The sequence below is a fragment of the Microtus oregoni genome, unplaced genomic scaffold (assembly GCF_018167655.1).
Source record: "Microtus oregoni isolate MIOR12 unplaced genomic scaffold, Mior012 000002F_ref0000024, whole genome shotgun sequence".
In the NCBI taxonomy this organism is placed as follows: Eukaryota; Metazoa; Chordata; class Mammalia; order Rodentia; family Cricetidae; genus Microtus; species Microtus oregoni.
Window position 1 is genome coordinate 35,446,957 of NW_024543061.1, and position 24,896 is coordinate 35,471,852.

General features: G+C 43.1%; 1 pseudogene; it reads right to left on the reverse strand.

The window, feature by feature from the left end:
• Positions 1-2,871: 2,871 nt before the first annotated feature.
• Positions 2,872-21,512, reverse strand: LOC121436134 (annotated as a pseudogene).
• Positions 21,513-24,896: the final 3,384 nt, after the last annotated feature.

Below are 24,896 nucleotides of genomic sequence, written 5' to 3' on the forward strand. Positions count from 1 at the left end.
AAGAGTTTTAGAACAATGGCATTGGCTGAAGAAATCTCAAAACAGCATGGTATTGACTTTGTCATATGATTATTAGTGTTCACTCTTATGCAGATCTCTAATAAAAAGGAGCAAACTGAAAAGGGAAAAATACAAAATGTACAATTTGAGGAGAAAAGGGGAACCAGGAAGTATAATGGAGCTATGGTATGGGAGGTCCTTCTGTATATGGGTTGCTTTTATTGGCTAATGAATAAAGCTGATTTGGCCTTTGGCAGGGCAGAATAGAACTAGGTGGGAAAACTAAACTAAATGCTGGGAGAAAGTAGGCAGAACCAGAGAGACACCATGAAACTACTGAAGGAAACAGATGCCCCAGAACCTTATAGGTAAACCATATGCCTCAGGGTAAAATACAAAATAATAGAAATGGGTTGATTTAAGATGTGAGAGCTAGCTAGAAATATGCTTAAGCTATTGGCCAAACAATATTGCAATTAATATAGTTTCTGTGTGTTTATTTTGATTCTGGGTAGCCAGGAAACAAAAGAACAGTCTCTATTAACAGAGCTAAGTTCCATGTTCAAGGAGATAAACAGATTAATGAAAATTAAATGGAATAAAGGGAGTGGTAACCTCTGGGCAAGATCCCACAAGCAAAACTTCCAAATTGTGAAAAGGAATTAAAGAAAAGCTTAGCGAGTATGGTGGTACATACCTTTAATCCCAGCACTCCAAAGGCAGAGGCAGGTGGATCTCTGAGTTTGAGGCCAGCCTGGTCTACAGATCAAGTTTCAGGGCAGCCAAGCTTAGGAAGTGAAGGAAGGCTGATGAGGATATAATTGAACAGGAGGCCATATTCCAGTCCCAGAAAGAAAGAACTTGGCAGATTTGGCCTCATAGTTCTGGCTTTAGAGTCAACAATAGAAGAAAGGTTATGGAATCTCCATCCAAAACTAAGGAAAACCTCTGAGACCAGGTGTGTATCAAGGATGTCTCTGCATGGAGACCTAGAGAGGCCATTGTGTGAAGCTGTGAAGGTGAAGCCTGGTTTGCTGTGGAGACCCCAAGATTTTGGAGATCCCAGAGTTGAGGGATACCTGCCAAGGAGAGCTGCTAAGAAGGAGTGAAACCAGCCCAAAAGAAAGAAGTGTGTTGCAGTTAACAAAGCTGAAAGGAGTTGGAGATCTGAAAAGTATTTTGACGTCAGACATGGAGAGGCAGAGTTTGGAGTTTACCCAGCTAATTTTCTGTCTTGTCAAGTGTTTCCTTACTATGCTTCATTTCCTCCATTTTAGAATGGTATATATATCCTGTGCCATTGTATGTTGGGAGTATGTAATCTGTTTTTTATTTTAATTTTATAGGGGATTACAGTTAATAGATTACATGGATCTCAGAAGAGAGTTTTCACTTTGTTATTTTGTTTTTTGTTGTGTGTGTGTGTGGGGGGGGTAGGGTTTCTCTGTGTAGCCTTGGCTGTTCTGGAACTCACTCTGTAGACCAGGTTGGTCTTGAACTCACAGAGATCCACCTGTCTCTGCCTCCTGAGTTCTGAGATTAAAGGCATGTGACTTTGGACTTTTAAACAGGCTTGAGACTGATAGACTTTGGGGACTTTTGTAGTTGGACTTAATGTATTTTGCATTATGATATAGGTATAAGCCTAACGGGGCCAGAGAGCAGTATGTCATGGTCTGAATGAACATGGCTCCATAGGCTCATGGGAGTGGCATTATTGGAAGTGTGGTTTTGTCAGAGTAAGTGTAGCCTTGCTGGAGGAAGAGTGTCATTGAACTCAAGTCAAGCCTAGTGGCTCACTATCTCTTTCTGCTGCCTATGGATCAAGATGTAGAACTCTGAGCTTCATCTCCAGACCCATGACTACATGCTGCCATGCTTCCCACCATGAAAATAGTGGAATAAACCAGCCAGTCCCAGTAAAATGTTTTCCTTTATAAGAGGTGCCATGGTCAGGGTATCTCTTCACAGTAACAAAACCTTAGCTAAGACAAAAGCCTACAAACTCATGGACACTGAACAACTCTTTATTTAGTGACTATTGGGTTGAGTAAGAAATAAAAAAGAAAGAAATACTTTCTAGAATTCAGTGAAAATGAATGCTTATCATACCCAAATTTATAGGATACAATGAAAATGGGGATAAGAAACAAGTTCGTAGCACCAAGTGCCTACATAAACAAACTGGAGAGATCTCATACTAGTAACTTAGCATCACACCTAAAAGCTCTAGAATTAAAAGCAACAAGCATACCAAAGAGGAGTAGATGGCAGGCACTTATCAAACTGAGGACTGAAATCAATAAAATAGAAACGAAAAGAACACTACAAAGAATCAATGAAACAAAGTGTTGGTTCTTTGAGAAAATCAACAAGATAGACAAACCCTTACATAAATAACTGAAAGACACAGAAAGGATATCAAAATTAACAAAATCGGAAACAAAAGGGGGGATGTATAACAGCAGATTTCCACAGTAGGAAATCCAAAGAATTATTAGGTCATACTTTAAAAACTCATAAAATTGGAAAATCTAAAAGAAATGGATAATTTTCTCAATAGATACCACTTACCAAAGTCAAATCAAGATCAGATAAACAATTTAAATAGACCTATAACCCCTAAGGTAATAGAAGCAGTTATTAAAACCCCCAATCAAAAAAATCAAACAAACAAAAAACCTATGGCCAGATGGTTTTAGTATAGAATTCTACAAAACTTTCTTTTCAAAGAAGAGCTCATACCAAATCTCCTCAAATTATTCCATAAAATAGAAACCATGAAACATTATCAAATTTGTTTGTTTGTTTGTTTGTTTGTTTGTTTTAGAGTTAGAAATAGGTCTTTATTCAAAACTCTGATCTACCAGGTTAGTGTTTTCCACCAACTGGGGGAGCAGAGACCTTCACAGGCTTCACAGCCTTTTGCTGGTGCTGCTTTTGCAGAGGCCTTGGCAGCAGCCATTGCTGTCTTCTTAAACTCCTGCTTAGCCTTTTCTGCTTCCTTGGCAGCCCTGATGGCCTGCTTTAGCTGAACTTTCCTAACTTCTGGCTTCTGATTTCTCTTGGCCATTACATCAGCAAGGGATGCACCAGTGATGGAATTTGAGTGAGCGGAGGGTTCTTTCCCTTTTCAACGTTTTCCAACTGTACTTTTTTGTGTTTTCTTCTGTAGAGGACAGTCCAGTTTATCTGCAGAGGATTTTTTTTTTTGGAAAGGATGCTTGGTGTGGGAGAATTATCTGTATTCTGTCAATCATGTATTTTAATAAAACACTGATTAGCCAGGCAGGAAGTATAGGCGGGTCAACCAGACAGGAAGTAGAGGCAGGGTGATGAGAACAGGAAAATGCTGGAAAGGAGGAAGCCCATTCCTCCCATTCCTGCCCAGACCACCGAAGAAGCAAGATGTAATCTACCCAGCTGAGAAAGGTACCAAGCCACGTGGCTAACATAGATGAAAATAATGGGTTAATATAAGCTACAAGAGCTAATAAGAAGCCTGAGCTACTGGGCCAATCAGTTTATAATCTAATGTAGACTCTCTGTGTAACTTTTCTCTGGGACCAAATGGCTGGGGGACAGGACAGGACAGAAACCCCAACAAGCCCGGCCCTCAATGTTACAGATGTGGTCTTATGTTCTGCATTAAGAAACTGGAAAACCAGGCCAACCTAGCCTACAAGAGATAGTTCCAGGATAGGCTTCAAAGCTAGGGAGAAACCCTGTCTCAAAAAAGAAAAAAAGAAAAAAGAAAAAGAAACTGGAAAACATTGACATAGCGCTGCCCATGTCCAGGGTAGATTTTACCCACTAAAACAGCACAGCTCAACCTTCACAGTGAGAGCTGCTGCCTAGCTGGAGGAAAGATGGCAAAGAGCATCAAATTTGTTTTATGAGGCCAACAGTCCACCTAACACCCAAACCACACAGTCAAAACCACACAATGATTCAACAAAGAAAGAGAATTACAGGACAATTTCCTTCATGAACATAGATGCAGAAATACTTAGTAAAATACTCACAAACTGAATCCAAGAATACATCAAAAAGACTGTATTCTTTGATTAAGTAGGATTCATTCCAGAAATGTTGGGAGGGTTCAACATACAAAAAAAATCTGACAATGCAATCCACCATGCAAACAAACTGAAAGAAAAGAACCACATGATCACCCTATTAGATGCTGAAAAATTCTTTGACAAAATCCAGCATCCCTGCATGATAAACAACTTGGAGAGATTAGGGATAAAAGTGGCATACATCAACATAATAAAGACAATTTACAGCAAGCCTAGAGCCAACATCAAATTAAATGGAGAGAAACTCAAAGCAATACCAACTAAAATCAAAAACAAGACAAGGCTGACCACTCTCTCCGTATCTATTTAATATAGTTCTAGCTAGAGGAATAAAACGACTGAAGGAGATCAAAGGGATAGGAATTGGAAGGAAAGAAGTCAAAGCATCACTGTCCACAGGTGATTTGATAGTATAAATAAGCGACCCCAAAAATTCTAGCAGAGAATTCCTACAGCTGATACACATCTTCAGCAAAGTGGCCTGATATAAAATTAACCCCCCAAAATCAGTAGCCCTTCTATATACAAATGACAAATGGACTGAGAAAGAAGCTAGGGAATCAATACCCTTCACAATAGCCACAAATAATAGAAAATATCTTGGTTTAATTTCAAGCAAGTGAAAGACTTGTATGATAAAAAAATTAAATCTTTGAAGAAAGAAATTAAAGAGGCTATCAGAAGATGGAAAGTCCTCTCATGCTCACAGATTAGTGTAGTGATGAGGCACGCAAAATAGCAAAAATGGCTATCCTACTAAACACAATCAACAGGTTCAATGCAATCCCCACCAAAATTCCAATACAATTCTGTACAGACCTTGAAAAGACAATGTTCAACTTTATATGAAAAAAACAAAAAAACCAGGATAGCTAAAACAATCCTGTACAATAAAAGAACCTCTGGAGGTATCTCCATCCCTGATTTCAAGTTGTGTTACAGAGTTATAGTAATAAAAATGACATGGTATTGATATAAAGTCAGACATATTGATCAATGGAATCAAATCACAGACCCAGACATAAATCCATATACCTATGAAAACCTAATTTTTGATAAAGAAGCCAGAAAGGCACAATACAAAAAAAGGAAACATCTTCAACAGATGGTGCTGGTCTAACTGGATGTCAGCATACAGAAAAAAAGGCCATATCTATCACCCTGCACAAAACTCAAGTCCAAACAAAACCAGGTACATGGAGTCTAAAAGAAGAGAGTGGGAAATAGTCTTGACTGTATTGGCACAATCTTATTCTTCCTGAATAGAGCACCAGTAGCATAGACACTAAGATAAGAAATCAATAAATGAGACCTCATAAAACTGAAATGTTTCTGTAAAGCAAAGGACACTGTCAATAGGACAAAATGGCAGCCTACAGAATGAGAAAATATTCTTACCAACCCCATATCTTATAGAGGGTTAATATCCAACATACATAAAGACCCCAAGAAACTAGACATAAACAAAGCAAATAATGCATTAAAGTGGGGTACAGATCTAAACAGAGAATTCTTAACAGATGAATCTCAAATGACTGAGAAACCCTTAAAGAAATGTTCGATATCCTTAGACACCAGGGAAATGTAAACAAAACAACTCTGAGATTCCATCTTACACCTGTCAGAATGGCTAAGGTCAAAAATGTAAGTGACAGCTCATGCTGGCAGGGATGTGGAGCAAAGGGAACACTCCTCCATTGCTGGTGGGAGTGAAACTTGTACAACCACTATGGAAATCAATATTGTAGTTCCTCAGAGAGTCAGGAATCAATCTACCTCAAGGCTATATCACTCCTGGGCATATACCCAAAGGATGACTCATTCTACCCCAACTATGTTCATGGTGGCTTTATCCATAATAGCCAGAAACTGGAAACAACCTAGATGTCCCTCAATCAAACAATGGACAAAGAAAATGTGATACATTTAAACAATGGAGTATTAATCAGCTCTTAAAAACAATGGCATCATGAAATTTGCAGGCAAATGAATGGAACTAGAAAAAGAAAATTATCCTAAGTGAGGCAACTCAGACCCAGAAAGACAATTTTATACTCACTTATAAGTTGATATTAGCTGTAAAATAAAGGATAACCATGCTGAAATCCAAAGAGCCAGAGTGGCTAAGTAACATGAAGGGTTCAAGGAGAGAAATATAAATTTCCTGGGAAGGGGGCATAGATTCTGTGAATGGATTAGGTTTGGTAAGGGAGGGAAGAGAAGAAATCAGGTGGTGTGGGGGACAGATGGAGGGAGAGAGTACTGGGAGGAACAACTGGAATTTGAGAACATTTGGGGATGATGTGAAAACCTAGTGCAGTATAAACTCCCTGGAATCTTTAAGAGTGACCCTAGCAGAGATTCCTAGTCATGGGGGATACAGAGCCGGAAGCAGACACCTTCTATAACCAGGCAAGGCTTTTTTTCAGCAGTGGGACAGAGATACCAACCCAGTCACAAAACCTTCAACCTGCAATCCCTTCTGTCTCCAAGATATGCTGGGGTAATGATGGTTACCAACTTGTGGAAGTAGCCAACCAATGGCTGGTCCAACTTAGGAGAGGGAGCCCATGCTAGGAGAGGAAGCCCATGACTAACGTTCCTAAATGGCTAGGAACTAGAGGCTTTATAGCCCAGAGACCCAGGATAGAACCAAACACGACTGGGGGTGGGGATTCAATGAAATGATTACTAATGATATATTCATAGATTGGTGCCTAGCCCAATTGTCTTCAGAGCAGAGCCAGCCATCCAGCAACTGATGGAAACAGTCAAATGCTGCACAGAACCAGGGGAACCCCTCAGAGGTGGGGTGGGGTTTGCAGGAGCCAGAGAGGTCGAGGAAACCAAAAGAACCCGGCCCACAGAATCAGCTAAGCAGGGCTCATGGGGGTTGACAGAAACTGAAGTGGCATTCCTGGACCTTCTAAGCTCATGGATTAGCAGACTAAATATTGTAAGAAATGCTATATTATCAGGAGTAACCTTTACATCCAATGTAGTCTCTATCAAATTTTAATCACATTCTTCATAAAACTAGAAATCAAAAATCCCCAAATCCATGTGTATAACTGGTAAATTTAATTGTCAACTTGACAGGATTTAGTATCATCTAGGAGAGTAACCTCCATGCCTGTGTAGGGGTCTCCAGAAAGGTTTAACTAAGGCATAAAGAGCCAGTCCGAACACTGTTGGGTGAGGCTCAAGTCTACTTTGGGAGGGGCTGTGGTTTAGATGTGGTTTGTCTCTGTGTTCGTGTGTTGGGAGCTTGGTTCCCGCCCCCCCCCCCTTCAGGAGGGGCAGCATCAGAAGGTGATGGAATCTTCAAGAGGGAAGCTAGTGGCGTGTCTGTAGGTCAGTTGTGGGCTTGATTTCAGAAGATGTTAAGGTATTTGTCATTAATTCTTGAGAAAAGATTGTGACCAAAACCTGGTGGTCCCATCCCGTCTCTCTGTCTTCCTGTCTTGATACTGAGCCTACCATCCACCATGAGGTCCTCACCTTGAGCCTCGGAAACTGGCTTCACTTGAAAAAGTTAGTCTGGCTCAGCAATTAATAATTACATAGATTTTGGAAATGATCATTACAAAAATTTGGGAGATAATGTTTTCCCTACAGGTTGGCAAACTCCGGGACCATGAACACAGATGCCCCTGTGCATGCTACAGTCTTTTTTTTCCTCCTTCTGGCTTGATGAGTCTAAGTAGCTTTGACCCAATGAAGATAAGACAGAAAGAGACATCCATGACCTTTCTAAATCTGCATTTGTTTTTCACCTCAGCCTGGTGGTTCTCATTAGTTTTACAGACTGGAAGGAAATAGATTTTGTGCCATGTAAATTATTCTGAGTTCATGGTATTGAGCAGGAAATCAGAGTTGAGTCCTGAGAGGTGTTCTGTTGAGCCAGTTAGCACGAGCCCTGATGATGAACATGAAACATCCTGGCCGTGGCTCCTAATGCATTTTCCTCATCCAGAATTCAGGTGCTGGTAGGACTCCACCACATCAGTCCAAGTCCCACCCGTGGCGATTGGTGTTTAGTTTCCATTTTATTAGCAGGATTACTAATTTTTTTTTTGTTTTGTTTTGGGTTTTTTTTTTTTGTTTTTGTTTTTTTATTTTCGAGACAGGGTTTCTCTGTAGCTTTTGGTTCCTGCCCTGGAACTAGCTCTTCTAGACCAGGCTGGCCTCAAACTCACAGAGATCCACCTGCCTCTGCCCCCCCCCCCCCGAGGGCTGGGATTAAAGGCGTGCGCCACCACCACCCAGCTAGGATTACTAATTCTTAAGAGATAATAGTGGCAGTTACTTACTGAGAGGATGTTCAGTAGCTTTGAGTTAATGAGTCCATGAAGCAGACAGGGAAGCCCAGAATCCATGCCTTTTTGGTGGGCTTTAAGCCCTTAGAAACCCAGCTACCAAGTCATCTGAGTTCCACAGCACACACCACGCATCAAGAGGAAGCAGGCATCTGTCATGGACTTTGTGTGTGTGTGTGTGTGTGTGTGTGTGTGTGTGTGTGTGTGTGTGTGTGCAGATGGACGTGCACATGTTTATAGAGGCTAGAGGATAACCTTGGGTGTTCTTCCTCAGGCACTAACTACTTTGTGTTGAAACACGGTCTCTCACTGGCCTGGAACTCACCAATAGACGAGGCTGGCTGGCCAGAAAGGCCCAGAGCCACACCTATCTTGAAGTGCACACCACCACAACCAATTTAAAAAAACAACAACTGGGTTTTGAACTTAGGTATTCACGCTTGCAGGGTAAGTACTTTGGCCATCAGGCCATCTCCACAACCTACAAGCCCCATTTTAATGTTTGGGAAAACTTAAGTTTTGACAAGAGCTGCACATGTTTTGGAAAAAGGAATTTGGTCTTTATTCTCTCAACTTAAGCCAAGTCCTCTGCTGCATTCAGAAAGTATCAGAAATAAAAATTTAAAGGTAGCATTTAAGAAATTTTTATTTAATTTTTGCATATATGGATGTTTTGCCTGCATGTGTGTCTGTATTGCTCGCCTGCCTCTGTGCCAGAGGAAGCTAAAAGAGAGCATCCACAGGACTGGGTTTCACAGGCCTGGAGTTACAAATGCTTGAGAGTCCCCATATGGGGGCTGGGAATTCAGCTCGGGTCCTCTGGAAGAGCAGCCAGGGCTCTTAATCACTGAGCCATCCATCTTCCCAGCAGGATGTGTTGTTTTTATTTGATTGGTCAGAAACATGTTTTCTACTTCTTGAACACTCCAAAGAGATGGTGAGAAAAACATGGTTTCTAGAGTGAATTCTAGAGCCGATGCATTGTCAGAAGACTAATCAATCAAGTTAAGATAAAATACAACTCTATACTGGGCAGTGGTGGCGCACGCCTTTAATCCCAGCACTCAGGAGGCAGAGGAGGGTGGATTTCTATGAGTTTGAGGCCATCTTGACCTGCAGAGTGAGTTCCAGGACAGACTCCAAGACTACACAGAGAAACCCTGTCTCAAAAGAGGAAAGAAAAAAAAATACAACTCTGCTTAAATGAAGCTTATAAATTCAGATATAGTTGTACAAGAGAAAACATTTATTCCCAGTATACCTGGTCTGTACTTGGTCTCTCATCATCTCTGATATTGCGAAATGAATAGTTTCCTGTGTGCAATAATCTGTGACAAAATGTAAATTGACATAGTGTGTTACTGCTCTGTTATGAAAATCAATCGTATTTAAAGGGAACACTCAGCTGACAACGTTGATAAACCCGAATATATTTGCGAGCTCTTAATTTTCTTTACTCTTAATTGCTCCTTCTAGCTGTTCCACCTCTGAATGATTTGTTATCCAAATATCAAATAAGCTACTCTAGTCTGAATATTATTAAGTGTTTGAATGACTAAAAGGATAGACTAAGGTTCCATTTTCATTAATCATTTCTCTGATCTTGGACGTATTCTTTTCCATTGCTGTCACTTCATTCTCACTCATGGCTATGTGGGAAACAGTGGCTTGACCTTCTTCTGGCCCCGACATGTGTGCACGTACATGCACACCTACAGGAATATCAATGCATGTGCACACATACCTGCACATGCCCACGTGTGTGCATACACACACACACACACACACACACACACACAGAGAGAGAGAGAGAGAGAGAGAGAGAGAGAGAGAGAGAGAGAGAAGTGTTGAGCAAAGGGGAGAACAAAGATCCTGTGCCACTGACTCTCATGATCCAAGGTTGGCAGGTGGGAGAGGTGCACGGAGTGATTGTTTTCTGTTGCTATGGCAGCCTGCCTGAGATGGAGTAAATGATAAGACATGAAGTTTGCTCCTTAGAGTTTCAGAGGCCGAGAGTACAGAAAACATGGGGCAGCATCTGGTAAGAGCTTTCACACTGGGTCAGATGTTGGGCAGGAAATTGAACAGTGAGAAAGTGAACTCAGTTGAGACAAAACATGAGCCAAACTCTTTCCTTCATTAGGAGTCTTCTTGTGTGCTAATGTCCTTAATCCACTCACGAAGGCACGGCCCTTGTGATGCAATCGTGTCTTACAACTCTAAACAGCAGCAAGTACATTTCAGCATTAGTTTAGAAAAAGCAGGCCATGTTGAGTCCTTTGATTGATTGTTTTTTTTTAAAGATTGATTTATTTTATTTTATTGAGACAGGGTTTCTCTATAGCTTTGGAGCCTATCCTGGAACTCGCTCTGTGGATCAGGCTGGCCTTGAACTCGCAGAGATCCCCCTGCCTCTACTTTAATCCCAAGTGCTAATATTAAAGGCTTGCGCCACCATCACCCAGCTTATGCTATTATTTTAAACTATATGCATGTGTGTGGACATGCGCATATGACTCCAGATCCTCATGAAGGCCAGGGGACATCAGATCCTCCTGCAGCTGGAGTTCCAGGCCTGATGAAGGTACTGGAAACTGAACTCATGTCCTTTGCAAGAACAAGATACGTTTTTACTTGCTAGGACATCTTTCCAGCCTCAAATAGTGATTTTTGTAGCTTTACTTTGTTTTGTTATTCATTCATTCATTCAAGACAGGGTCTCAATTTGTAATTGAGCTAACCTTTAACTTGATGTGTAGCCAAGGCTTGCTTCAAATTTATGATCCTCCTGCATCCATGTTGTAGGAGCCTGCTTGTTTGTTCCTGGCTGCTCAGCCCCAAAATAATCACTCAGAAACCATATTATTTGCAATACTGTTTGGCCAATAGCTTAAGCATATTTCTGGCTAACTCTTATATTCTAAACTAGCCCATCTCCATTAATCTGTGTATCACTGTGTGGCTATGTCTTACCAGGTAAAGTTCCAGTGTCTGTTTCCACCAGAAACTATGTGGCATCTCCCTGACTCTGCCTTCTTTCTCCCAGCATTCAGTTTAGTACCCCACCCCTAGCTCTACTCTGCCCTATCAGGCCAAGTCAGTTTCTTTATTAATTAACCAATAAAAGCAGCACACAGACAGAAGGACCTCCCACATCACCTCCGCCTCCTGAATGCTGAGATTATAGGCATATGACATGGCACTGAGATGGTTGGACTTTTCATGTCATATCAAGACTCAAGTTGAGTCTAGAACCATGAGAAGGGATTAGGGAGGCCCTTGTCTTCCGAATGGAATAGTGGGGCATGTGGAAGAATTTTAGGCTTGAGATCAAGAAGTGTATTCCCGTTAATGTGATAAAAAGCCTGTTGCTGGGTACAGTGTGTGTAAGCAGTCAGCTGTCTGCTCACTTTGCATGGGGGAATAAACTACTTAACTGAGAAAAACAGTGTTCCTTGATGTGGAGGCAATGTAATGAAAACACTTTCACGCAGAGGTTCTTGTTTTATTCTTTGCAAATGAACCCCACTTCACAGATGAGAAAACTACAGTTCAGCAAGATGGAGCCTCTTGCTTTACCAAGCTCACCAGGCTTGCAAGAGGTCAGGTTGGATCAGATCTGTGACCCGTCACCTCCAACCCCTGGCTCTTTCTAGGAAACAAGCCTGGGTTCTGAGCAGAACATTCTCTAGTTTGTCTTCCGAGAAGTTCTGTAGTGTAGCACGTGCTTCTCTGTGGGTCCCTGAGCACCCTTGTCACAATGCTTGCTCTTCTAAGAGGAAAGAAGCTATCTCAGAGATGCATTGCATAAAGTCATTACAGCCACTATTTGATGAGGCCAAGGGAGAAGGCCCTCAAGGCTTAAAATACAAGCTGTGTGCCGTATGCAACAGTCAGGGGCTAGCATCTCACAGAACATAGTCTGATGGGAAACTTCTGTTGCCCTTTTGAAAAGAGACAGGCACACGGCAGGACTCACTCAGACTGTGGTGTGCTTATTCTTGTGTTTGTGTTTTTGAGTTGAGTCTGTAGCTATTCTAATGTGCTGTCTTCTGATCTCTCTTTCCTGTCCTGTTTTGAAACCTTTCCCAAAAGGCCCTAGTTCTCTGGGCTCTGGATACTATTAGCAAGATAGCATTTCTCTCTTCCCACCTTTATCGTCTGGTCCTCTGTGGCTTCCAGAACTGGTGTATTTAAGACACAGACCAAGAAGCCTTTCTCAACATCCTCTTTTACATATCAGAAAGGACCTGAGAGGAGATGGTGGGGCTTCTGTCTGAACCCCAACAGTCTGAGACATAACAGACTGCTGCAGTAACCAAGGCCCTACTTGCCATTTGTATGGAAGTTTCCATCTCATGTCCTCCATGTCCCCACTGTCTCTGGGACCTCTCAGACTTGACTAAGATCTAACTGAACTCCACATAGAATCTGAAACTTTGCATGCTAAGTCATTTACGGAAAAAAAAAATGTATGCCCTAATAACTACTCAGTTACACCAGTAGTCAGGGGTTCTCAGGCAGGGGTGGCTCACTCCATCCCTCAGTAGACCTTTGGAAATTTCTAGAAGCATTTTTGCTTTTCACATCACAGGAAGGAATGGGTCAACATTTAGGGGTAAAGGATAGGGATGCTCCTCAGTATCTATGAAGCCCAGGACCACCACAGTGAAGAACCACCGATGTTGTTGGGCCTGTGAAATCCAGATGGGAGAAACACAAGCTGAAGGTTTTATTCCATGCCAGGCCTTGTCGTAGAAACAAGAGAGTCCAAGTCAAGCAAGACTTTTCCCCTGACAGTTCACTCTCGGGGGGAAGTAAATACATTATTCCGTTGAAAATCATAAAATACCCAAAGCCTGTCTTAAAGATATGTTTAATTTTCTCGTGTAATAAAACCGCCAATCGGTTGCTAGGGGATTGCTTAACTAGACAACTCAACTATATCTGGGTGACTTTCTTCAGAAAGTCACTTTGATTTTTCCTCCTACTTGCAAAAGAGTTGCCATAGCTCCATTCTCACCAGACAACCCCCAGGTCAGAGAAGGTGCAGGGCTTAAGGGATCTTCCCTAATGGACTCTTCTTCTGATGAAGGAGAAAACTCCTTTGTACAAGTCCACCAGGGCCCAGCAGCCTTCTTCTTCTACCGCATTTGCACAAAGTGACACATCTGTTCATGGTTACACCCTGAAGGGAAAGTTTTCAGTGGTATTCCTATCTGCAGTATGGGCTAGGGGTCAGGAATTTCTGTAATTTCTCTAAAAGGTCGTGTGATGACTGTTTTGGGTATTATACAAAGTATAAGGCCTAAGTTACACATTTTTAATTTACAACTTTTAAAATGTAAAAACTGATTTTAGTTCATGGGCTGTACAGAAAACAAGCCACGAACACACAGTGTAGTTATGCCTTGATAAGAATAGATAGAAGAGATGGTGGCATCTCCAAGATGACTGCCCATGAGCAGCATCTCCGGCGCACATGCTTATAGACAGAAGTATGGGAATCCATGAGAGCCCAAACAGAAGGATATCAAAGATTTATTAGGGAACACTCACAAATAACAACAAGGTAGAGAGCTGCTATCTACTGCTCTGCCTAGGGTGAATGGAGCCAGCAGTCTGATCTCTGGCCACCACATGAGAAAGCAAGTGCCTGCCCCCTTCTTTCTGTTAAGGAGTTACAAGAAGCTCTGCGTCTATTGGGCCAGATAGCCCAATGCCATGGGCGAGGTGAATACAACTATACATACCCTTGTGTCAAGAGGTTTGTTGGACCAACTAAAGTGATGATGTGTGAATTCAGAGGCACAATCATGGATACATTGTTACCTCTACCTCAGTCTCACGGAAGCCCACTGCTGAGTTGTGGGAACACCTTGTGGCCAGCTGAGAGGCTTGCATTGTCAGCAGGTACCTGACGGAAGAGTCTTCAGTCCTAGATGAACATCGCTTGACTGTAGCACTAGCTGATACCTTTTTTTTTTTTTTTTTTTTTTTTGGTTTTTCGAGACAGGGTTTCTCTGTGGCTTTGGAGCCTTTCCTGGAACTAGCTCTCGTAGACCAGGCTGGCCTCGAACTCACAGATATCCGCCTGCCTCTGCCTCCCGAGTGCTGGGATTAAAGACACCCGCTAGCTGATCTCTTGACCAAAAACTTGGTGAGGCTGCTTCAAGGCCCTTCATCAAAGTATCTATAAGAGGAGACATGTCTGTTATCTTAATTTCCTTAAATTTGGGAGTTTTTATAAATAAGCCTTAGGTAGCTAATACAGAGAATTCCTGGGGGTTGGGACTGCCTTAGTCCCCAGTCTCGTAGAATGTAATTTCAGACACCTGTGAGAGAGTGGGAAGTGTTGGTGATGGTGAAGCTCCTGGACAACATACAGGGATTCTGGGAACCAGGATCTTGGGTTCACTTGTTAAATAAGGGCTTTAACCCATTGCTTTGGACTTCCTATGCAAACCTTGGGATGAAGAAGGTCAATAATTGTGAGAAAAACAGGAGAACCGGCAAGAGTTTTTGTTATTTTCTTTTTTGTTTTATTATAATAGAAAGCTCAGTTCTATTTTCTTGGAATCAGGATCTTGCTACTACCCCCATCAATCTTATAAGGTCCTGCAGCAGTTGGACCTACGTCCAAGTGTGAAACGCTAGGCAGAGATCATCCGTGGAGGCTGATTCAGGACCAAGGACAGTAGCTGATCAACTGCTCCTACCCCCACCCCCATCAGAAAATCTGGGGCTTGCTATCCATTTTCCCGAATCCCATCCCTGATCTATACAACTAGAGAAGCTGCATCCCATATTTCAGATTCAGCTCTGATAGTTTGTAAGTTCATGTTCCAGGTTATTTGCACAGTTTCCAAACCTGATCAGATACCATCAGTGTTAGCCACTGCAGAAGGTCAGTCCTGTCCGTCAGCTGGACATCATGTTGAAGGTGCGATACTTGGCTCATATTGGTTTACCAGGGGAAGGGGGCAAGCGAGGGCATGAACTTATTTCTTGTTACTTGGCCACAGCTGCACACTGTCCTTTGCCAAAACCCTGCAGGGGAGACAGGAAAAAGTCATACAGAATTTTTTTTCCTTCTGATGCTTGTAGTCTGGAGGGAGGATGACAAGGGCTCCTTGCTCCCTGGGAGCTCTCCTTGCTGACGTCACTCTCCTTTGGATGCACACTGTTCTCGTCCCCTGCACAAGACTGACTCTCAGACAGGGAGCATGGAACATCCATTTTAATTCTGGAATGACTTTAATTCACAGTATTGCCATGCATCATAAGCCTCATCTATCTTGTAGAACAGAAAGCTTAATCTCCCAATGAAGAACTGTGAGGCTGTCATTACTAGACCTTTTCTTTCTTTCCTCCTCCTTCTTCTTCTTCTTCTTCTTCTTCTTCTTCTTCTTCTTCTTCCTCTTCTTCTTCTTTGAATGTGACTAAGTTCACCACTGAAGTTGTTTCATCTGCAAACGGGGCTGGCGATCCTGTGATACCTGTGATACCGTGCACAGTTCATGTCAGCGGAGTATTCCTCTTTTCATGCGTAGATGGGAACCCCGAGCCTTAGTTCTGTCTACGTCTCATTTCAATGTTAGTCCCATTGCTGCCTGGCCAAGACTCAAGCCTGAGTGTGATGGTGAGCTTTCTGTCTCTTACAGAGGCCTTTTCGAGGGCAGTTTCCACTTCCTGGTGGTTGACACTGATTGCCAACTTGATAGGATCTGCAGTCACCCAGGTGACAAACTTCTGGGAGTGTCTGTGGGAGAAATTTTACATTGGGTTAACTGAGGAGAAAAGACCCACCCTTAATGTGGGAACCAGTTGTGGGCCTGGACTGAACTGGAAAAATAAAAAAAGGAAGTTAGCTGAACGTCAACCTTAGTTTCTTTTTACTGCCTTTTGTTAGGAATATTTTCCTAAAGCAAGCTCTCCACTGACGCAAAAACCCCAATCAAGCCAAGTCAAAACAAGCCAAATTAAGAGATATCCAGGTTTAATTGGAATTCTGCGCTCTCGAGTGGCCCTCAAATGTGACCACCAGGAGGAAGAAAAGGAGACCATGTGTTCCTCTTTTGGGTGTTCACTTAAATATTCTTGGAAGTGGTCCTGACCTACCCAGGGGTAGGATAGATACAAGGGGCTGGGGCCTAAGCTCCCAACTTAACACCTTTTTTTTATTAACCATTTATTATTATTTTTATTTCCTGACTGCAGTTTTCCCTCCCTCATCTCCTCCCAGCCCCTCCTGCCACCTCTTCTCTGTCCCCCATCCCTACCCCATCCACTCCTCCTCCTTTTCTTTTTTTTTCCTCCTCCATTTCTTGTTACAATTGTGTAGCTTGGTCTTCTTGTAGGACTCCTAACAGTAGGAGCAGGGGCTGTCTCTGACTCTTTTGCAGCTTTTGGAACCATTTTCTTCATAGTGGGCTGCCATGTTTTCTCCACTTTCTAATGTGGATACAATGGACACAGGGAGGAAAAGGGAACATGAACAAGACAGAATCATGGAAGAGAGACTGTAAAAGATATTCCCTACTTTGTGTAAGCAAGGATGTTCCTGTTTGGGTTAAGGTTTCATTTCAGCCCCTGGCATCCCTATATCCAGAGTCTGGGATGTTTGTTTGGAAGCATCCCTCAGCCCTGGCCTCCATATACCCACATGTCTGGAATGTTTTGGTTAAGGCTTCACCTCAGCCCCTGGCGTCCCTGTATCCAAAGACTCTGGAATGTTTGGGTGGAGAGTTCCATCCCAGGTTCCCTTCCCTGGGAGTTGCCTTACTCCAAACTCCACTCCCAGAAAGCCTGCCAACCGATGACTCCTCCTCAGAGATGCTCAAGACCATTCCCACAGAGTATTTAAACTGCCCCCCAGAGAACAAATACATGGTTTCCCAGTCTTCTTTCCCAGGCCAGCAAGGAGCACTGGCATCCATTAAACCTCGACTTTTTCTAATTCAGTTTGATTTGGTCTGATTCAGTTATTGTATCAGTGAAGAGATCTATTGGGACACAAAAACTTATCAATTCCCTTTTATGAACATGCATGTTTAAGATATCTTTCTTTCATTTACAACGTAAAGGAATCTTAATACACGACTATCTGTGCTATTAAGAGAGTGAAGCAAGCCGGGTGCTGGTGGCGCACGCCTTTAATCCCAGCACTCAGGAGGCTTAGGCAGACAGATCTCTGTGAGTTCAAGGCCAGCCTGGTCTACAAGAACGAGTTCCAGGACAGGCTCCAAAGCTACAGAGAAACCCTGTCGAGAGAGAGAGAGAGAGAGAGAGAGAGAGAGAGAGAGAGAGAAAATAAGAGTTTCCAAAAGTGCTTTGTTGATCACTCTACAAAAGTCACAGTAATGCTCTCTAGGTATTAATCCCTCACAAGCATTGCTTCTTCCCATCCTACCCTGCAGCCTCAACGCCCTGACAATGGGCAAAACCTTCCTTTGATCCAAAGCTAATGCATTTCGTCTATCGCAGTTCTCAATAAGTTAAGTAATAAGCGAGCAGATCTCTGCACTCTTTCAGTACGGGTTTGCAAAGTCCAGCTGCTCACAATCAAGTACAACCAGCTTGCTGCATTGCTTTCTGAGCAGGGCCTTAAGGGACGCCCTGCTCTTTCATGTTTTGTTGCAAAAGCATTGGCCTAGCTGCTGTCTGGGGTGGGGCCAATCCACCATCCACCACCATTGGTTTCCTGGGCACCGAGAGGAACCTTTTCCAGCCGCATTCCTGAAATTCCAAGGCAGGACAAACAGTTTTGCAGATGTTCCCTTACATTAATTTCTTTCTTCTTTTTGGATGCTTACGGAGTCTTAGCGTCCTGAAGCATTTGAAGGGAGAGCATCCTTTATCCTCAGAGCCGCAATTATTCACGGCTCTGATTTGTTTCCCAAACATGAACTATGTTGTTGGAAGCATGTAGCTTGGACTTTCTCCCATAAGGTGGCAACCATTGAAATGGGACTTACAGATGTTACTGATGTTTTCCACAATGGCGGAGGCTGAGGTGGTGTGGCTCCAAGTCAGCTACACTAAGCTTCCTGTTGAGAAAACCTGTTCGCGACCTTAAGAAACCACTTAGCAATTTCTACAAGCAGGTCTGTATATCCAGAGATAATTTTTGTAGAGTACTTAATTTGTTTTAAATACAGATTCTTTCTTGAAGAAAAAAAAAAACTGAGGCAGGACCTCTTGTAGCCCAGGTTGACCTCACACTCTCTATGTAGCCAGAGATGACCGTGAACTCCGTATGCTCCTGTCACCAACTCCCAGGCTCTGGGACTATAGATATGCACCATCATCTCTGGCTTACTTTGGGTTTCCTGGGACTTTACTATCACTAGAGTCTATTCCTGAAAACTTTTATGTGGTCACTAAGTCATTACTGATGCTCACTCAAATTTAACATCTAGACATCTTAACATTGTACAAACTTAACACTTGGTCCATGCCTAGAGTCACCGAGGCTTCACGTGCCATATTCATTTACCATGCACTAAGTAGACTGCTTCTCTTCCTCAATAAGATCAGATTCATTATCTATCTGGGCCTTGCGCATTTTATTGCCTCTGGCTTAGGACACAGTTTGTTTTTTTTTTTTTCCCAATCTTAATAAAGTCGATTCCAACTTGCAATTTAGATCCCAACTCAAACGACTCCCAAGGGCCTTGTGCTACTTCCAACTGAAATGGTTACCGGTCACTCTTAGTTAGCCAGAGTTATAGCTCCATGACAACAGAAGTCTTACTGTGTTCATATCTAAATGACCACCTTTTGCAGTCTGTGCCAAGCGTTTGATAGGTACTTGCTGGATGGAAACCGTGCCTGGCTTCCATGCGCTTTCCCACACTGGCATGCAGATGCCAGATGCCTAGTGGGTACTGGAGGCAGGTGGTATAGATAACTTAGAACGTGTTTACGCTTTCGTTAAAAATGATTGCGGGTTTTAAGTTCCAGCCTCGCTAATTGTGATGGCTAGTCTTAGCTGTCAGCCTGACTACATCTGGAGTCAACTGGAATGCCCTTGAAAGATTTTCTCGATAGGATCATTTGAGATTGGAAGACTCACCCTACATCTGGGCCACGTCTTCTGTTGGCAGCCTGTATGAAAGGACCTGGGAGATGGAAGCTTTGGCTTTTTGCTTGTTTGCCCTCACTGTGGCTGGCATGTTCATCTTCTTAAGGCATCTTCAGGATTCCAAGGGAGAGTGAAGACCAGCTGAGGCATCCAGATTTTTCTGTCAGGAGACAGTCATTGCTGGACTACCCAGCCCATCAGCTGTTCTAACAAATCTCCTTTTAGTGTGTGTGTGTGTGTGTGTGCATGTATTCATGTGTGTGTGCATGTGTATGTATTCATTCTACCAGTCTGTTTCTTTAGGGAATTAATACACTAGTCAAGAAAGAGGCACTATTCATGTAGCCCTTGTCCTTCTGAATTATATGTGTGTTTTTCTGTGGCGAAGGGCTGTGAGGTTCCTTGTATTCCTAATGACAAGCACAGCACTGGCTGAGGCACACTTGCTGCTAATCTGGACCTAGTCAACTGCAGCTGCACTAAAATATGCACTTGGGTGCAACAGCCTCACCTTGCAGGCTAGGGAGGCCTGCGTTAAATTGCTATGCAAGTTGTAAATCAAATACTTTCATTTATATGGTTTTATTAATAGCTCTCTGTCTCTGTGGTCTCCCTTTTTCTCATTTAATCACCAGGACCTACGCACAAAAAGTAGGTGTGCTCTAGGCCAGTGAAATCTTCCCTCCAGAGAAGGCTGGCAAGGTGGAGGCACCTGAGGAGTGATATCCATGACTGTCATCTGGTCAGCACGTGGACCCACACACTCGGTTATTGTTAGACTAGCTAGCAGCAGAGACATTTCCAACACAGCCCAGTACCTAAAGATATTATGAGAATTTTATTTTCTGTAGACCAGAATGTTGCATGGGTAAAGCCAAGTTTAGACTGCAAAGCTCTTGGAAAGTTTGTTTGGGGCCTTGGTGACAGTGATACTCAGGTTCTCCAGGTGCCCAGCAACTCTCCAGTCTCCGTGACAGCCTTTCAATAATGCAGTTCTAGCCTCCACATTTTCAGTTTTCTTAAACATGTCCTAGCATCTACATCTGAGCCCTGTCTCCTGCCCCAGCCTTCCCACTTCCTTACCAAGGGAGTCACAGAGCAGCTGCTATGGCTGAGGACTGGGAGTCACAGCCAGAGCCACACGAAGAATGAGAATGCCCCTGCTCCCAGAGCCTGTGTGAAAACCATGCTCTTCCTTCACCTCCTTCCTGCAAGTTGGATTTTCTGTTTGTTGAGCGTTCCCCAGGTCCCTTATCCTACCCTAGTATTTGTGAGAAGTCTGGGTAACCAGCCCTAGAAACTCCATCAAATTAGATTGATTCTTAAGAAATGTATTGGTAGCCGGGCGGTGGTGGCGCACGCCTTTAATCCCAGCACTCGGGAGGCAGAGGCAGGTGGATCTCTGTGAGTTCGAGACCAGCCTGGTCTACAAGAGCTAGTTCCAGGACAGGCTCCAAAACCACAGAGAAACCCTGTCTCAAAAAACCAAAAAAAAAAAAAAAAAATGTATTGGTTCATTAAACTAAAAATTCTGTGGTAAGTCACCTTCAGGCACAGCTCAGGGTCCTGAATTGCTATTCTGGAGTCACTGTGGCAGAGCACCCAAGTGCTTTGCATAATGGGCGCTCATGACTTCACAGATCTTAGAAGTGTGGGACCAAGGTGCATGCAGAGTCAGTTCCTTTCCGGGAGATGAGACAACAATGGTTTGTCTCTTCCTAGACTCTGGCAGCTTGCTGCCAAGCTTCGGGATTCTTGTGTGCACACTTCTGTGACCAACCCCAACCCCCTTTACAGAAATTCCATTCATAAGAGAGTTCAGGCCTGCAATAATGAGTTAAGTATATCTCCATTTCTGAATTATTTTACCCTGAGGAACTGAAGGTTGTTATTGTTGGTAAACAGAGAACCACCCACATTCCAGAACCAGGTGCTCCCCTGGCCCACTTTCAGCTGCTCAGTGCCATCAGCCGCATCATTACCAGCTGCCAAATCCGACACATTTCCACGGCTGCCATGAGTCATGTGTCCTTTATAAAGCTTGCCCCCTTCCTATCTGTCCTCACCCAGAGGCAGCCTTTTGTGTTCCCCACCCCCACCCCAGTAAATCTCTTGTGTGAGGTCTGGGGTGTGGTGTGACCTTTGCAGCATCCCTTGGCCCTCCAATCACCACAAAAACCCTGAGGTGTCCCAGCTTATGAATTATAGGAGCAGGAAAGTACTTCAACCCTTGACGGAAGCATCTTTGTGTCTCCAGGCTCTGTGTCCTGTGTTTAGAACATACTTAGCCCGACTCCCTCTAAATTTCAACAAGAATGGATTCCAGCGTCTCCAAGTTGAAAATAAGTGGTTTGTTGTTGTTTTGAATTTTTTTTTAAAAAGTTCCTGCTTTGCTTGAAGTCTCAAGTGTTTCGCACAGGCTCATGGTCTCTAGCTGGTGGCACTTTCTTAGGGGGTTGTCTCTGTAGAGTGTGACTTTACATGTCAGAGGTAAGTGACACGGAGGTCATATTTACTTCTACACCTTGAAGATTGCCACCACTTCTGGTTTTGGCCTGGGCTCTCTGCTTCCCAGTTCATGACCATGATGCAAGCAAGACTCTTCCATCGCATGGTCTCACTGCTGGAAACTCCACGACGTCTTTCTGCCTTTCTCGATGTGATGGACTGACACTGTGAGCCGAAATAAATCCCTTCTCCCCCACCCCAGTGATTTCTGTCACGTATTTTGTCAAGGTGGTAAGAAAAGTAACTGATGTCTGTAGTTGGCCTGACATGGATCCCAAACCTGTCACCTGCAATCTGCCTGGTACCTGACCACAAGTATTGACTCTTCAAAAATCCCAGGCTTCTCTTCATGCTAGGGTAGATGAGGGGAAAACATAGATTGAAAGTGAAGGGGGGCATGGGTGTCCCCAAGGAAAAATAGCAAGTATTCACCGAGGGGACAGGAGATCACCACCGTGCTCAGAGATGCTGGCTGGTATGGTCTTAGCATAGCACCAGATGCATCTGTGAGTCTTCACTTTCCATCACCTATCTGAAGACACGTCACCTTCAACATCTTGAAAATGTGAAATTTTATCATTCTTTTTCCCAAAGTGTTTAAACTCCTTTCCTTGCTACGTAGCATTTGAGACGACTGAGTTCTAATTCTATAAAAGCCTTAAGTTTTTTGTATTCAGATGGGGACTGGGGCTTCCTGCATTTTTTCCTCTTACTGACACAGTGTCTGTCTGCTACCTGGGACTATTGGGTACAACGCAAATTCTTAATGCGGCTGTTGGTAGAATGAGCTCAAAAATAGCAGCAGTCCTTTGTTCATTATTCCACAGACTGAGACGGTTCCTGATTGATGAAGTTTTCCCCATAAAATTTTAAGATCTTTACCAACTCCCCAAGCTAAGCATTTGCTCCAGAAGTTGTTCCTAAGTTTACAGAGCTTAGAACACCCACCTTCTCCTACATTAACATTTATACCCACATCTCTGTTTTGAACAAAACTTTCTAGAAGTTCACTTCCTCATCTGACAAGGCCTTCCTAAGAAAAGAGACACTGTGCCTTCGGCACTTATTAATATTCATCATTATTTCTAAATGAAGACCAAAATGCGATGATTTTGTCAGCTTATGGAAATGCATTGTGAAAAGTCACAAAATATTGCTAGGCAGAGGATGCCATCTAAAGCTTCAAACAAATAATTGGTAGAGCTTGGATTACCTAGCATCATGCTGTGGATAACCCAGAAAATGAGCACACTGAATGTGGGTTTCTGCATTAAGTGTCATATGGTTGGTGCCCCAAGTATAATAAAGGCTGGTAAAGCTGCCTTGAAATTGTATAGTGTTAATCAGAAGGAATTATTTAAGATTCTCTAGAGATATAGAGCCAATAGGAAGTATGTATAAAAGTAACATAAAGAGAGATATTTAACCAGGTGTGGTGGCACACACCTTTAAGTCCAGTACTCAGGAGGTAGGTTTCTATGAGTTCAAGGTCAGGCTGGTCAACTTAGTGAAACCCTGTTGTGGAACTTTTGTTTACACTGTGTGAAGATGCATCACTGTGATTGGTTTAATAGAAAGCTGAATGACCAATAACCAGGCAGGAAAGAATAGGTGGGACTTTTGGACAGAAAGAGAGAAACTGGAGAAGAATCTGAGGTGAGCGGGGTGATGCCAGCCAGATGTCGAACAAGTCAGACATACGAAATGGAGGATAGGATGTGGCAGAACATAGATTAAGCAGGTTAATTTGAGTGATAAGAGCTAGTTGGGTCAAGCCTAAACTAAAGGCCAAGCTTTCATGATTAATAAGAAGTCTCTGTGTCATTATTTTTGGGCTTGCAGCCAAAAGAGAAATTCCAACTACAGAACCCTATTTGGAACACCACCAAAAAAAGAGAGAGATCTTTATTACGAAGAATTGGCCTGTATGGTTGGGAAGAAGTACACAGATTCGTAGATGCACAGCTAAATCTGAAACTCAGAGTCAATGACGTCAGCTCTAATGTGAAGGCGCACAGGCTTGCGATTCTGGAGAATTGTCTTTCGGGTGGGTCATGGAGGTAGGAGACAGGGCAATGTCTCTGATCAAAGGCAGGCAGCCATGCAGGCCTCAAGGGCTCTCTGCTTAAGGCTAGCCTTTGGTTTATCTAGGCCTTCAGTGCACAGGTCAGGTCCATCCACGTTAGGGAGATGTTTTATTCCATCTTCATATTTAAATGTTTAATCTCATCTGAAAATAACTTCGTAGAAAGATGCAGAATACTACTGGCCCAAATGCTGGGGCTCCCCCATGGTTCTAGAAAGTTAACACAGAAATTAGGCATCATTTATGCAGACCTACTTTCAACTCTCTGGGCAAATAGGTGAACTGTTCCAAGAACCAGCCTGCTTACCTACATGACTAGAATAAAAATACCTGGCTAATAAAACTTCAGCCAGATGGCCTGGCACTCATCGATAGCACTTGGCAAAGTGACTATCATTGCTAAGAGGTTTTTTTTCCCCCTTTTTAATTCTTAGAAAATTTCATACATTTATGTAGTGCATTTTGATCATATCGACCCATCTTTATATCATCCCCACTCCCTCTCGTTCCTTCCACCCCAACCCCATGTCTTCCTTTTCTGTCGTTTTAGTAACCCAGGGTCCAATGAGTGTTGTCCATATAGACATGGTTGTGGAGAATTCACTGGGCAGCCTACCATTAGCCATGGCCCCAAAGGAGAATAATGTTTTTTGTCCCTTGACCAATATCAACTGATAATAGCTCTGAGAAGGGTGGGGCCTCATGGGGGACCCTCCTACCCTTGCTGGAATTTTGGCTGTCTTGATCACAGGTGCTGTGAATTGGGCACGTCATGTCGGGATGTGCATGTCAATTGTGCAATGGCCATGCCGTGT